Source organism: Dendrobates tinctorius, unplaced genomic scaffold, assembly GCF_039654945.1.
Source record: "Dendrobates tinctorius isolate UK_male_01 unplaced genomic scaffold, ASM3965494v1 ptg000095l, whole genome shotgun sequence".
In the NCBI taxonomy this organism is placed as follows: Eukaryota; Metazoa; Chordata; class Amphibia; order Anura; family Dendrobatidae; genus Dendrobates; species Dendrobates tinctorius.
The window spans coordinates 11,934,178-11,950,371 of record NW_027361763.1 but is presented as its reverse complement, the minus strand read 5'-3'; the positions used below and the strand labels follow the sequence as shown (position 1 = coordinate 11,950,371).

The 16,194-nt window shown below is 43.6% G+C and overlaps 2 pseudogenes; both read right to left on the bottom strand.

Annotated features, from left to right (window-relative positions):
• Window positions 1-308: 308 nt before the first annotated feature.
• LOC141098763 (large neutral amino acids transporter small subunit 2 pseudogene) lies at window positions 309-5,041 on the bottom strand (annotated as a pseudogene).
• A 5,752-nt stretch (window positions 5,042-10,793) lies between these two features.
• LOC141098762 (large neutral amino acids transporter small subunit 2-like) lies at window positions 10,794-13,218 on the bottom strand (annotated as a pseudogene).
• Window positions 13,219-16,194: the final 2,976 nt, after the last annotated feature.

Genomic DNA, 16,194 nt, shown 5'->3' with positions numbered 1-16,194 from the left:
TTTTGTATAATTTTGATAACTATATTTATACATGTAGAGCACCTGTCTATGTATATATTTTTGTTTTGATCGCACCACCCTTGGAAGTGTTCTGTATAATTGTATCTTTGCAGTGAGGGTTGAGAGAGACCCCTGATTGTGTCGAAACGTTACCTCGATTACAACACACATTGTGACTATAAATAAACGCCTCTACTTCTTGCACATGAAAGTCCTACTTTTTGAGTGTGGCTCTGGCAGTAAGTCGTGAGTAATTTTGGTCAGAGCAATTTTGGTGGAGTAGTGGGGACAAAAGCTGGACTGTAGATGCCATAACTGGTGAGTTATATGCGAGGTCGGAGGACAGTTCAGCATGGACTTGCTGTTCAAGGAGCTTGGAGGTGAACTGGAACAGTAATAAGACACTATGGCTGGACGTTGTGATTGGGTTGAGGTACAGTTTCTTCAGGGTAAGTGAGATTGTGGCATGTGTTTTTTTTTTTTTTTTTTTTTTTTTTTTTTCCCCCATAAGATCCATTTTATTATGTTCAGACATGAAACCAATACTTGGCAATATATAACGCACCATTATAATAGACAGATAATAGTTATATATTCATAACACATATTGGTGCTAGTATAGGACCAAATTAAGGGCTAATGGTAAACATAACTAATTCAAAAAGGAAAGGAAAAAGCGATCAAAGAAAGCCCAATATTTTTTTAGGGAAAAATATAAACTTTATTGTCAGAGTAAAAAGAACAGTAACATGGGGGAGACAAAGTGCATATGTGCGTCAGAAAAATAACCGAAAGGTACAAGCAATACAGGGCATCAGAATGGTCTAATACTTAGTTCTCTATCTGTAAAATTAAACGCTACAAGGTACAGATCAATTAAGTAATCATGCATATAACAAATATATAATACAGCGTTTACCCAATAGCGCGACCAGCACACCATAAGGGTCATAGAGCCATCTCGGCCAAAATAATATTATCCGGGTAATAGTGACCACGATGCCCTGAAGCCTGCACCCACCCCAACATGTGTTTCGGCGTTGCCTTCGTCAGGGGGCATTCATTCAGAGACGATAGATCCTAAATAAAAAAAAATATATATATATAACATGTAGTTTTCTGGAGAATTAAAACACCTGGCATTTAATTATTCAGAGCTCCTGGATTGTAGCTAGGACATTTGGGTAGTAGGAGACTGGAGTGCCCTCAAGGGGTTCTGGTTAACCGCAGCTTTAAACTGAAATAAGGTCTAAAAATGCCTGGGTACGGACAGGGAAAGGAAACCTGAGACCACAATGTAGAACACCGTCCTTTGTAGCAGGTTGCACCGTCGGAATGCCATGTACCATAAAGTCCACATGTGGGGTGCAGACCATTCAAGGAGTCATTTTTGTGTGGGCCTCATGATTGTCAGGTGTAATCCTTTGCTTAGCACTGATTATTTTAGTAATGCCATGTGAAATGTTCTCTTCTAAGCAGCAGATTCATGGAAGTAGTGAGAATGCGGTGGGCCAACAAGCTTTTCATGTACTTTGATCTGGTATAAAAGTCTGTGGCCAATCATGAGAAGCAATCTATAATATTTAGGTTTTAGATGCACGTTTGCTGGGAATCATGAGAGACACACACTTAGGGTTCAGAGTTCCTCTCGAAGGTGCATAGACATTAGGCCACCAGACACAGCAGTGTTGCAGTTCCTTCTGCCCATCAGGAAAACTAGTATAGCAAATAAGGGCACTGTATATAGTGGTGATAAGGAACAGTTCCATAGTACAGTAAAAGACAGAGCTACAGAGAAACAAAGCAGAACTGCAGGTCTTACGAGTACAGACAATAACGTAGCACTGAGTGATTTACACCCTGGGACGCCACAAATACCTGAGGGCAATGGAGACAGGAAATCTAATAACCAGCATAGTCTGTGCACACTGAGGCACACACGCATATACAAATTTACAAATACACAGGTTCCATCGATCTCTGCAGGGCTGTATAATGTGGTCCTGACAGCATGGGATTTTAGGGGCAGCGGGATTGGAGTGAATGCTCAATGGAGGAGTAATGAAGCTCAGGCATGAGCACCATCTCTATCTTCAGACCCTGGCTTATAGATTGGAGCTTTCTGCTCTTTTGTCTCCTCACTCTCATCTTCATTGTCCATCTGAGGATAAACCACCACACACAGCTTCTGGCCCACTCGTGTCATTGCATCAACAAAGTTATTGAAACATTGAGGCTTGTTTTGCCAATGGACTCCAAGGAAGTACACAGGGACAACAGTAAGCATGATGGCCAGGCCTATTCCGCAGACAACAGGGTCAGAATACAAGCTGAAGACCAGCAGAAAAACCCAGAAGGAGGAGGTAGATAACTGGAAATATGAGGTTAACCTTTATTGGCCGAGGGATGTCTGTCCACAGATGGAAGCAGCCAATCTGCCCTGCCACGGTAACACCATAGAACAGGTAGTTGATGAAGCCAACATCATCGATCAGAGTATACATGTCACTAGTTACCAACATGAGTAGAGTGGCACATGAATAGAAGTGCTGGGATTGGGGTGCATCGTTTTAATGTGGATCAAGGCTAGGACAATTGGTAAATGACCCTCTCTTGCCCCAGCAAAAAATAACCTGGAAGAAGTAAATAGAGATCCACTGACTCCTCCAAATGTGGACAAAGTAACAGATAATGGCATTACCCAGGCCATGACACCAAGCAATTTTTCACCAAATGTCAGCCACGGCATTGGAGGCCAGTAGCTCTTGAGGGGACATGGCTGTCACTTAGGCAATGTTAGCAAAAACAACGGTGACAAGTGGAATAGAGCTGAAGATGGCACGTGGGAGGTTCTTGTAGGTATTCACTAGCTCCTCTGTGACATACTAAAGAAAGTTCCAGCCACCATATGCAAAAGATCCTTGAAGGAACGCCAGTGCAATGAGACCAATGTCTGGCTCCTGGAAATTCTCGAAAGCATTCTTCGTTTCCAGCCAGAAATATTCCCCTTTGCATAATTCTGGGAATTGTCCAGATCTGATCAGTCCCAATTTAAGCAGCTTCCCAGCTGTAAACATGTCTGGAATTCGAGTGGCCCATCGTACACAGGCACAGTTCACCCAGGTGAGCAGCAGTAGACAGACAACTGCCAATAGATGCAGTCCTGATTCAGGTGCAAAACATGTTGGGATGAGGGGCTGCAGTATAGTTTGAAAAGGTCAATGCAATGACTGCCTGGTTAGTAGGATAAATTACCAGGACGGCAATCCAGAGCTGGAGGAAACCTGCTAGTCCACCAAAGATGTCCTGAACATATAAATAGTCTCCCCCAGATTTGGGTATGGTGACTCCAAGCTGTGCATAACATAGGGAACCCACTGCAGTGATTACTCCAGTGAAGATCCACACAATAAGGGCCATACCCACCGAACCAGCATTCTCTAGTACTCCCTTTGGAGACACAAAGAGCCCAGAGCCGATGATATTTCCTACAATAATACCACAGGCACTTAATAGCCCGATCTCCTTCTTAAGGGCCACGTCACCTCCTCCGCCAGCACTTGAAGTGGAGCCCGAATCCTGTGCCTGATCCTCAGGCATCTTGTAAGCACTAGTTCGTAGTCGGGCACCTTCTGCCATCTTGGTTGGCAAAATAACAGTATATCAAAGAAATAGATTTTCACCAGCTCCTGGTCGCTTGTCTCAGGGTGTCCTCTGCATGTCGCCATCAGAGCTGTCATCCTAGCCCCAGATCCTGTCACCATGTATATGGCGGCTCCTCGCACACCTGCATCCTCCCCGCCGTCCTCCACTCTGTTGCTGTCCCTGCTGCCTGTCAGCTCGTTTATCGAGATTGTGGCATGTTTGAAAGCAGAAGGGAAGATACCTGAAGTTAAGTTGGAGGTTTATTATTTATAAAGCACCATTGAATGAAGAGAGGTTGGGTCTGGGACAAGCATGGTTGAAGTCGAGTGGCATGTGGTCAAGTGGGGATTAGTAATTTGGAGAGAAGTTCTCCAAAGAACTTCAAGACTTGTCTTGTTTAATAAATCTTATATGTGACATGCAGTAGTCTTCTGCAGAGTTGAGGGGGCCAAGGAACGAGTTAAAGGTGTTTGAATAGATTTTTGGGGTTTTGGGATAAAGGATACAAGGGTATTCTTGTTTAGCAGAGGTGGGGGCTGATTTGAATGTGTGGCTTTGTTTTTTTTGAATGCGGGTAAGTCGTCACCTTGAGTGCGTTTTTTCTTCCAGCACCGCTCTGCAAACCTGGACACTTTCTGAAGCATTTTGGTGAGGTTTTTGTGCAAGAGTTGTCTATTGATTTGTTGCACTCTGCCATGCGTGAGAGGCGACCAATTCAATAGCTGATGTGAGAATGGCATTATAGAAAGCAGTGTCTGTATTGTGCTGTGAGGATATAGAGGCCAGTGATGGAACTGTCCTTGTGCAAGGTTTCTGCTGGGGTCCGCTAGTTGCTGGACATGGGTGGCAGGTGAGGACAGGGATGAGATCGTGAGTATGTAAAGGTCAGCCAGGGCGGTAGTCGTAGCAGAGTTCATCTGGTCTTGTGTGCCCTGGTCTTCCAATACATATAAATCCTGCTTCACTGTCGGCTTAGGCTGGGTTCAGATTGCGTTCGAGTACTGCGTTTAACGCATCCGTTACATAGCGGCATTAACGCTATGTAATGGATGCGTTACCGCACCCATAGGCTGCTATAGACGAGTGCATCGCTAACGCATGTCATAATCAGCATGCGTTAGCGATGTGCTGTCATTTTGTGACGGACCCTCGGACGTGGTCTTACTCTCCTTACAAGTAGATGGTCAGATGAGGGAGAAGCTGTGATGTTAGATGGGGAGCAGTCAGGTGAAGGTAAGGTCTTATGTATGTTGTCTGAGTGGTTGAGGGCGACCACTGAGTAATTCCAAAAGATGAAGTAAGCGACAGGTGTTTGGATGCTGTTGACTGGCAGGTATCGATGGGGATGTTGAAGCCATTCATGGTAGCACAAGACTCACACATTCTAAAAGCTAAAATAAATACTCAATACACCCAAATATGGTATAAGAATAGGCTGTGATGTATTTTATTAATAGTTACTATAAATAAATAATTAAACATCATATTGCACAATCCTACAAATCCACCCAGCAAGAGCTGGGCGATTATTATCCAACAGCCAGGGCCAAAATTATTGGTCCTGCCCCCCCTAAAAAAAACAAAACAAAAAAAACACGAGAGCTGTTTCTCAACCAAATTCTGCAAACTCAAAAATATCCAATCCTATGTTTTATAAACTAACCATATCAGATCTAAAATTACCTCTAGAAAATCCTTTGAGATCCATGTCCCTGTAAGAAACCACATATACTCCTTGGGAATTTTTCCATCACTATTTAATCCATTTTTTTTTTTTTTTTTTTTTTCCAAGCAAAAAAAAAAAAAAAAAATTTGCAATCCTTCCCAGACCAGGACAGCTTAGGAACCATTTCAGAAAATGGTATGCTGGCTGTTGGGGAACTAACATTTAATCAAGGAAAAATCCCTCCTGATTACCCAAAGATCCAAGGTTTTTACTTTATTCAAATAATTTCCACCAATATGCAGAATAATCAAATTTGGGATTAGGCCAAATGAAGGCCCTTATTTTTTTATTTTTAAGTTCGCTAAGGATATTCACCAACTCAGCTTCTCACACCATGCCACAATATATGGAAACTGTCCTTGTCAAGAAAAAATCTCAGACTAAGATCTCTTGGATACCCTCTTCTGGGCCCAATGAATAGAAGAACGGCCCACAGTCCAGATAACATGCGGACCTAAAATGCTTAGCTACTTACCGGTAGCGGTGTTTTTCAGGAGCACACGACAGCACCACGAGAGAGGGGATCCGCCCTTCGAGGACAGGAAACCTACAGACACAAAAAGGCGACCCTCTCCCTCTCTTCAGTTGGATTAGAGCATGAGAGGACCTCCCTGGTTAGTAGCAACATATATAATCCAATTAAATACTCTTCACACCCATGCCTAAGGTCTAACTCCCAAGGAAAAGGTGCTGATCCATACGTGAGAAAACTAAGAAAGGGAGGGAATGGAAAGGTGATGTCGTGTGCTCCTGAAAAACACCGCGACCGGTAAGTAGCTAAGCATTTATTCAGTCACCACGACAGCATGAGAGAATTAAAGATGTAAAGTGCCTAGGGAGGGACAGCTGCCTTAAGCACCTTTCTCCCCGACTGTGCCCCCCTGCCGGCTGTGCCCGGGGCATCTGCCCCAGCTGCCCCCCAGATACGCCTGTGCGCGCACACCCCTCTCTGGCTGGCAGAACTCTTGGTGGCTGGCAGGCTTCTGGCTGGCAGGCTTCAGGATGGCAGGAGTGTTGCTGGCGGTCTTCTTCCTCTGGATGCTTGCTGGCACATTGAGGAATGAAGCCTCATGACAGGTTTTATAGTTTTGGGACTGTCTGGACAATTGGCTACTAAATACAGATTAGGAGTATGCTCAGTGTAAAAAAAAAAAAAAATCAGTCACAGGATTCTGTCATTTGACAGACAGACCGACTAATCCAGCACACATTGGCTTACATTCTAGCCAACGACTGACGCACAGTGGACGAAACGCAAGGCCATCCATTGTAATCCGCTGCTAATGAAAGTCTATGGAGGGAAAAAGACGGATCTGGCAGGCAAATCCGTTGGATCGGTTTTTTGTGCAAATGGTGGGTTTTGACTGACGCCTGAAAGCTGAAGTGTGAAACAGGCCTTACAGTAACAAGCTTGCATTTCTGGCACAAAGTTTCTATTCCTCTGACAAGTCTATAATCCTACAGCACACATTGCACCTCACCCTATGGGTATTCTCCATGTTACACAAAATGACTGAATTGTGGATCGGTTTTAAGGAAAAGGTCAAACTGTGGAGCATCTTTACATCACCTTAATCTAGCTACTCCCAAAGATCTTCAGACTCATGGCGACTATTCACACTTCCTAGAAGGCACCAGAAATATTACTTTTCTTGCACTTCAATTCCGGAATTGTCTGGCTCTAGCAGTAATAGTAAATGCCGTGCGCTCTGTAGTAGGTGCAGGCTGAACCTGGAGTGGATCCAGTAGAGTCACAGATAAGAATAAACGGCTGCATTCAAAGTAGAACTTTCATGTGCAAGAAGTAGAGGAGTTTATAGTCACCACAGCAAACGAAATGGTGTAATCGAGGTAACGTTTTGACCCGATCAGGGGTCTTTCTCAAACCTCACTGCAAAGAAACAATTATACAGAAAATTAATTTCTAAGGGTGGTGTGGTCAAAATAAACAAATATATATATGGACCTAAATAAGTGCTATACACATATAAATATAGTTACACAATATATCCATAATGCTGCCCATGCTTCCGGGGGAGAAGGTGTTTTTGTAGGTGCAGCTAATTACTGGAGAGAAGGCGGTTGCAAAAGTACAATAAAGGGTATACAAAATGGAACACTTATAATGGTGGCGCAATGTTAACCTACAAACTGACCTTATAGTAGAAAAGCGTAAACCAGAACAAATAATAAGCCAGGCCAAAAGACAGAAGTCACAGGTAGGGATGTAGGGAGAATAGGGAACAAGACTTAGTAATACATGAAAGACAGTCAGTATACTGTTCAGGAATGAGTGCGCACCGAAGGGCAGTACGAGGAGAGTCTGCCGGTGTACAGAAGGAAGGTCCTGGCTGGGGCTGTGGAGCTGGAGCAATATAGATTAAAATGTTGCTGTAGTGGGGTAAAAGAGCACATTTGTAGAGGTAAAGGGAAACGCATCATAAGACATGCCTTATTTATATAACAGGGCGTTTGCCATTTGTGGTGGAGTGTGCCTGCATTGGTGGCCAGCGGGTTAAAGTAGTATACCAACTGGAAACTGGGGGTGGATCGAGGGCTGGAAGGGGGCGCATGCGCTGTGAGGAGGACGGAAAGGAGGCTTGAGCAGCACAGGACTAAGTGGGCGCGTGCGCAGTATAACGAAGCGGTATAGAGAAGCGAGGGTGCCGTGGACGCATGCGCAGTATGAGGCACAGGGCCGTTGCTTGCGTCTGCATGGTTGGCTGTGTGTGCCGCGGGCACATGCGCTGAAGACAAAGTGACTGAGGGCAATGGCTGTAAAATCCAACAAGGTGCAATGTTGGGGAGAGGGATAGAAAAAAACTGAATCGATAAGAGAATTGGAAAAGAAAATGAAATTAAAATGAGAGGATGAAAAAATGGAGAAATAGAAATAAAATAAAGAGTATATAGAAAATAAGGTAAAACCAATGAAGAAAATGTAAAGAGGAAAAAGAACTGGAAAAATGAAAAAATAAAAAAAATGCAATTGAGAAAATAATAAAACAGAAGCTGCAAAAATTTGAGATTAAATGGAAATAAGACAAATAATGAAAAAATAATTATTCATTTTATTTCTATTTGCTTATTTTTCATTTCTCATTTATTTAATGTGTATAAAATGAATGGAAAATGAAAAAGAAAAATAAAAATGAAGAAAATTGTTCTGGGGTGGATACTAACTCTGCATGGCTAGGAGAAGGGATCAGAAGGGAACTTATGACTTCTGTCTTTTGGCCTAGCTTATTATTTGTTCTGGTTTACTCTTTTGCACTACAAGGTCAGCTTGTAGGTTAACATTGCGCCAGCATTATAAGTGTTGGATTTTTGTATACCCTTTATTGTACTTTTGCAACCACCTTCTCTCCAGTAATTAGCTGCACCTACAAAAACACCTTCTCCCTCGGACACATGGGCAGCATTATGTATATATTGTGTATTTTGTATATTTTGTTCACTATATTTATACATGTAGAGCACCTGTCTATGTATATATTTGTTTTGATCGCACCACCCTTGGAAGTGTTCTGTATAATTGTATCTTTGCCGTGAGGTTTGAGAAAGACCCCTGATTGTGTCGAAACGTTCCTCGATTACAACACACATTGTATAGTCACATTGTGACTATAAATAAACGCCTCTACTTCTTGCACATGAATGTCCTACTTTTTGAGTGCGGCTCTGGCAGTAAGTCGTCAGTAATTTTGGTCAGAGCAAATTTGGTGGAGTAGTGGGGACAAAAGCTGGACTGTAGATGCCATAATTGGTGAGTTATATGCGAGGTCGGAGGACAGTTCAGCATGGACTTGCTGTTCAAGGAGTTTGGAGGTGAACTGGAACAGTAATAAGGCACTATGGCTGGACGTTGTGATCGGGTCGAGGTACAGTTTCTTCAGGGTGTGGTTTTTTTTGTTTTTTAAGGCACAAGACCCGTTTTATTACGTTCAGAGACGTGAAACTAATACTTAGCAATATATAATGCACCATTATAATAGACAGATAATAGTCATATATTTGTAACACATATTGGTGCTAGTATAGGATCAAATTAAGGGCTTATCGCAAACATAACTAATTCAAAAAGGAAAGGGGAAAAAGCGATCAAAGCCTAATTTTTTTAGGGAAAAATATAAACTTTATTGTTAGAGGAAAAAGAACAGTAACATGGGGGAGACAAAGTGCATATGTGCGTCAGAAAAATACCCAAAAGGTACAAGCAATACAGGGCATCAGAAAGATCTTTAAGTATTAGACCAATCGGTAAAATTAAACGCTGCAAGGTACAGATCAATTAAGTAATCATGCATATAACAAATATATAATACAGCGTTAACCCAATAGAGCGACCAGCACACCATAAGGGTCAGAGAGCCATCTCAGCCAAAATAATCTTAACCGGGTAATAATGACCACTATGCCCTGAAGCCTGCACCCACCCTAACGCGTGTTTCGGCGTTTCCTTCGTCAGGGGGCGTTCAGAGACAATAGATCCTGAAATAAAAAAAATTTATATATGACATGTAGAGTTTTCTGGAGAATTAAAACACCTGGCATTTAATTAGAGCTCCTGGAGTGTACCTAGGACATTTGGGTAGTAGGAGACTGGAGTGCCCTAAAGGGGTTCTGGTTATCCGCAGCTTTAAAATGAAATAAGGTCTAAAAATGCCTGGGTACGGACAGGGAAAGGAAAGCTGAGACCACAATGTAGAACACCGTCCTTTGTAGCAGGTTGCACCGTTGGAATGCCATGTACTATAAAGTCCACATGTGGGGTGCAGACCATTCAAGGAGTCATTTTTGTGTGGGCCTCATGATTGTCAGGTGTAATCCATAGTTTAGCACTGAATATTATTTTAGTAATGCCATGTGAAATATTCTTTTCTAAGCAGCAGATTCATGGAAGGAGTGTGAACGCCGTGGGCCAACAAGCTTTTCAGGTACCTTGATCTGGTATTAAAGTCCGTTGTGGCCACTCATGAGAAGTTATCTATAATAGGTTTTAGATGCACGTTTGCTGGGAATCAGAGACACACACTTAGGGTTCAGAGTTCCTCTCGAAGGTGCATAGACATTAGGCCACCAGACACAGCAGTGTTGCAGTTCCTTCTGCCCATCAGGAAAACTAGTATAGCAAATAAGGGCACTGTATATAGTGGTGATAAGGAACAGTTCCATAGTACAGTAAGACAGAGCTACAGAGAAACAACGCACAACTGCAGGTCTTACGAGTACAGACAATAACGTAGCACTGAGTGATTTACACCCTGGGACGCCACAAATACCTGAGGGCAATGGAGACAGGAAATCTAATAACCAGCATAGTCTGTGCACACTGAGGCGCACACGCATATACAAATTTACAAATACACAGGTTCCATCGATCTCTGCAGGGCTGTATAATGTGGTCCTGACAGCATGGGATTTTAGGGGCAGCGGGATTGGAGTGAATGCTCAATGGAGGAGTAATGAAGCTCAGGCATGAGCACCATCTCAATCTTCAGACCCTGGCTTATAGATTGGAGCTTTCTGCTCTTTTGTCTCCTCACTCTCATCTTCATTGTCCATCTGAGGATAAACCACCACACACAGCTTCTGGCCCGCTCGTGTCATTGCATCAACAAAGTTATTGAAACATTGAGGCTTGTTTTGCCAATGGACTCCAAGGAAGTACACAGGGACACCAGTAAGCATGATGGCCAGGCCTATTCCGCAGACAACAGGGTCAGAATACAAGCTGAAGACCAGCAGAAAAACCCAGAAGGAGGAGGTAGATAACTGGAAATATGAGGTTAACCTTTATTGGCCGAGGGATGTCTGTCCTCAGATGGAAGCAGCCAATCTGCCCCGCCACGGTAACACCATAGAACAGGTGATGAAGCCAACATAATTGATCAGAGTATACAAGTCACTAGTTAACAACGTGAGTGGAGAGGCACTTGAATAGAAGTGCTGGGATTGGGGTGCATTGTTTTAATGTGGATCATGGCTAGGACACTTAGTAAATGACCCTCTCTTGCCCCAGCAAAAAATAACCTGGAAGAAGTAAATAGAGATCCACTGACTCCTCCAAATGTGGACAAAGCAATAGATAATGGCATTACCCAGGCCATGACACCTAGCAATTTTTCACCAAATGTCAGCCACGGCTTTGGAAGCCAATAGCTCTTGAGGGGACATGGCTGTCACACAGGCAATGTTAGCAAAAACATAAAGGTGACAAGTGGCATAGAGCTGAAGAAGGCACGTGGGAGGTTCTTGTAGGGATTCACTAGCTCCTCTGTGACATACTAAACAAAGTTCCAGCCACCATATGCAAAAGATCCTTGAAGGAACCCCAATGCTATGAGACCAATGTCCGGCTCCTGGAAATTCTCGAAAGCATTCTTTGTTTCCAGCCAGAAATATTCCCCTTTGCAGATCTGGACAATTCCCATAATTATGATCAGTCCCAATTCAAGCAGCTTTCCAGCTGTAAACATGTCTTGAACTCGAGTGGCCCATTGTACACTGGCACAGTTCACCCAGGTGAGCAGCAGTAGACAGACAGCTGCCAATAGATGCAGTCCTGGTTCGGGTGCAAAACATGTTGGGAAGAGGGTCTGCACTACGTAGTTTGAAAAGGTCAATGCAATGACTGCCTGGTTAGTAGGATAAATTACTAGTATGGCAATCCAGAGCTGGAGGAAACCTGCTAGTCCACCAAAGATGTCCTTGGCATATGAATAGTCTCCCCCAGATTTGGGTATGGTGACTCCAATTTCTGCATAACATAGGGCACCCACTGCAGTGATTACTCCGGTGAAGTTCCACACAATAAGGGCCATACCCACCGAACCAGCATTCTCTAGTACTCCCTTTGGAGACACAAATATCCCAGAGCCGATATTTCCTACAATAATACCACAGGCACTTACTAGCCCGATCTCCTTCTTAAGGGCCACGCCACCTCCTCCGCCAGCACTTGAAGTGGAGCTGGAATCCTGTGCCTGATCCTCGGGGATCTTCTCAGCACTAGTTCGTAGTTGGGCACCTTCTGCCATCTTGGTTGGCAAAATAACAGTATATCAAAAAGAAATAGATTTTCACCAGCTCCTGGTTGCTTGTCTCAGGGTGTCCTCTGCATGTCTCCGTCAGAGGTGTCATCCTAGCCCCGGATCCAGTCACCATGTATATGGTGGCTCCTCGCACACCCACAGCTTCCCCCGTCGTCCTCCGCTCTGTCGCTGTCCATGCTGCCTGTCAGCTCGTTTATCGAGATTGTGGCATGTTTGAAAGCAGAAGGGAAGATACCCGAAGTTAATAAGTTGGAGGTTAATATTTATTTATAAAGCACCATTGGTTCCATGGTGCTGTACATGAGAATGAAGAGAGGTTGGGGCTGGTACAAGCATGGTTGATGAAGTAGAGTGGCATGTGGTCAAGTGGGGATTAGTCATTTGGAGAGAAGTTCTCCTAAGAACTTGTCTTGTTTGTTAAATCTTATATGTGACATGCAGTAGTCTTCTGCAGAGTTGAGGGGCCAAGGAACGAGTTAAAGGCATTTGAATAGATTTTTGGGATAAAGGATACAAGGGTAGTCTTGTTTAGCAGAGGTGGGGGCTGATTTGAATGTGTGGCTTTTTTTTTTTTTTTTTTTTTTTTTTTTGAATGTGAAGTTGTCACCTTGAGTGCGTTTTTCTTCCAGCACCGCTCTGCAAACCTGGACACTTTCTGGAGCATTTTGGTGACGTTTTTGTGCAAGAGTTGTCTATTGATTTGTTGCACGCTGCCATGTGTGAGAGGCGACCAATTCAATAGCTGATGTGAGAATGGCATTATAGAAAGCAGTGTCTGTATTGTGCTGTGAGGATATAGAGGCCAGTGATGGAACTGTCCTTGTGCAAGGTTTCTGCAGGGGTCCGCTAGTTGCTGGACATGGGTGGCAGGTGAGGACAGGGATGAGAACGTGAGTATGTAGAGTTCAGCCAGGGCGGTAGTCGTAGCAGAGTTCATCTGGTCTTGTGTGCCCTGGTCTTCCAATACATATAAATCCTGCTTCACTGTCGGCTTAGGCTGGGTTCAGGTTGCGTTCGAGTGCTGCGTTTAACGCATCCGTTACATAGCGGCATTAACGCTATGTAATGGATGCGTTACCGCACCCATAGGCTGCTATAGACGAGTGCATCGCTAACGCATGTCATAATCTGCATGCGTTAGCGATGTGCCGTCTTTCTGCGACGGACCCTCGGACGCGGTCTTACTCTCCTTACAAGTAGATGGTCAGATGGGGGGAGAAGTTGTGATGTTAGATGGGGGGCAGTCAGGTGAAGATAAGGTCTTATGTCGTCTCTGTGAGTTGTTGAGGACGACCACTGAGTAATTCCAGAAGATGAATTAAGCGACAGGTGTTTGGATGCTGTTGACTGGCAGGTATCGATGGGGATGTTGAAGCCATTCATGGTAGCACAAGACTCACACATTCTAAAAGCTAAAATAAATACCCAATACACCCAAATATGGCATAAGAATAGGCTGTGATGTATTTTATTAAGAGTTACTATAAATAACTGTGCAATATGATATTTATTTAATCATACAAATCCACAAACCAATTTCCAACGACCAAATCCACCCAGCAAGAGCTGGGCGATTATCCAACAGCCAAGGCCAAAATTATTGGTCCTGCCCCCCTAAAAAAAAAAACAAAAAACAAAACACTAGAGCCATTTCTCAACCAAATTCTGCAAACTCAAATTAAAAATATCCAATCCTGTGTTTTATAAACTAACCATATCAGATCTAAAAATACCTCTAGAAAATCCTTCGAGATCCATGTCCCTGTAAGAAACCACGTATACTCGTTGGGAATTTTTCCATCGCTCTATTTAATCCTTTTTCTGATGGTTTTTTTTGCTTAAAAAAAAAAAAATTACAATCCTTCCCAGACCAGGACAGCCTAGGAACCATTTCAGAAAATTGTATGCTGACTGTTGGGGAACTAACATTTAATCAAGGAAAAATCCCTCCTCATTACCCAAAGATCCAAGGTTTTTACTTTACTCTAATCACCAATATGCAGAATAACCAAATTTGGGACTAGGCCAAATGAAGGCCCTTTTTTATTCTTTATTTTTTTTTTATTTTTAAGTTCGCTAAGGATATTCACCAACTCAGCTTCTCACACCATGCCACAATATATGGAAACTGTCCTTGTCAAGAAAATTCTCGGAGTAAGATCTCTTGGATGCCCTCTTCTGGGCCCAATGAATAGAAGAACGGCCCACAGTCCAGATAACATGCGGACCTAAAATGCTTAGCTACTTACCGGTAGCTGTGTTTTTCAGGAGCACACGACATAACCACGAGAGAGGGGATCCGCCCTTCGTGGACAGGAAACCTACAGACACAAAAAGGCGACCCTCTCTTCAGTTGGATTAGAGCATGAGAGGACCTCCCTGGTTAGTAGCAACATATATAATCCAATTAAATACTCCTCACACCCATGCCTAAGGTCTAACTCCCAAGGAAAAGGTGCTGATCCATACGTGAGAAAACGAAGATAGGGAGGGAATGGAAAGGTGATGTCGTGTGCTCCTGAAAAACACCGCTACCGGTAAGTAGCTAAGCATTTTTTCAGTCGCCACGACAGCACCACGAGAGAATTAGAGACGTAAAGCGCCTAGGGAGGGACAGCTGCCTCAAGCACCTTTCTCCCCGACTGCAACCTCCCTGCCAGCTGCACCCAGGGCAACTGCCCCGGCTGCCCCCCCCCCAGATACGCCTGTGCGCGCGCACACCCCGCTCTGGCTGGCAGGACTCTTGGTGGCTGGCATGCTTCTGGCTGGCAGGAGAGTTGCTGTCGGTTTTCTTCCTCTGCATGCTTGCTGGCACATTGAAGAATGAAGCCACATGACAGGTTTTATATAGTTTTGGGGCTGTCTGGACAATTGGCTACTAAATACAGATTAGGAGTATAATCAGTGTTAAACGGAATCAGTCTCAGGAGTCCGTCATTTGACGGACAGCGCTGATCCGGCGCCCATAGGCTTCCATTCTAGCCAACGACCGAAACGCAAGGCCATCCATTCTAATCAGCCGCTAATGAAAGTCTATGGGGAAAAAGACGGTTCCGGCAGGCAAATCCGTTCGTGTTTTTTTGTGCAAATGGCGGATTTTGACTGACGCCAGAAAGCTGAAGTGTGACACAGGCCTTACAGTCACAAGCTTGCATTTCTGGCACATAAAGTTTCTATTCCTCTGACAAGTCTATAAACCTATAGCACACATTGCACCTCACCCTATGGGTATTCTCCATGTTACACAAAATGACTGACTGAATTGTGGATCGGTTTTAAGGAAATGGTCAAACTGTGGACCATCTTTACATCACCTTAATCTAGCTACTCCCAAAGATCTTCAGACTCATGGCGACTATTCACACTTCCTAGAATGCACCAGAAATATTACTTTTCTTGCACTTCAATTCCGGAATTGTCTGGCTCTGGAAGTAATAAATGCCGTGCGCTCTGTAGTAGGTGCAGGCTGAACCTGCAGTGGATCCAGTAGAGTCATAGATAAGAATAAACAGCTGCATTCAAAGTAGGACTTTCATGTGCAAGAAGTAGAGGAGTTTATAGTCACCACAGCAAACGAAATGGTGTAATCGAGGTAACGTTTCGACCCGATCAGGGGTCTTTCTCAAACCTCACTGCAAAGAAACAATTATACAGAAAATTAATTTCTAAAGGTGGTGCGGTCAAAATAAACAAATATATACATAGACCTAAATAAGTGCTATAAACATATAAATATAGTTAACAAAACTATACAATACACTCACTGGC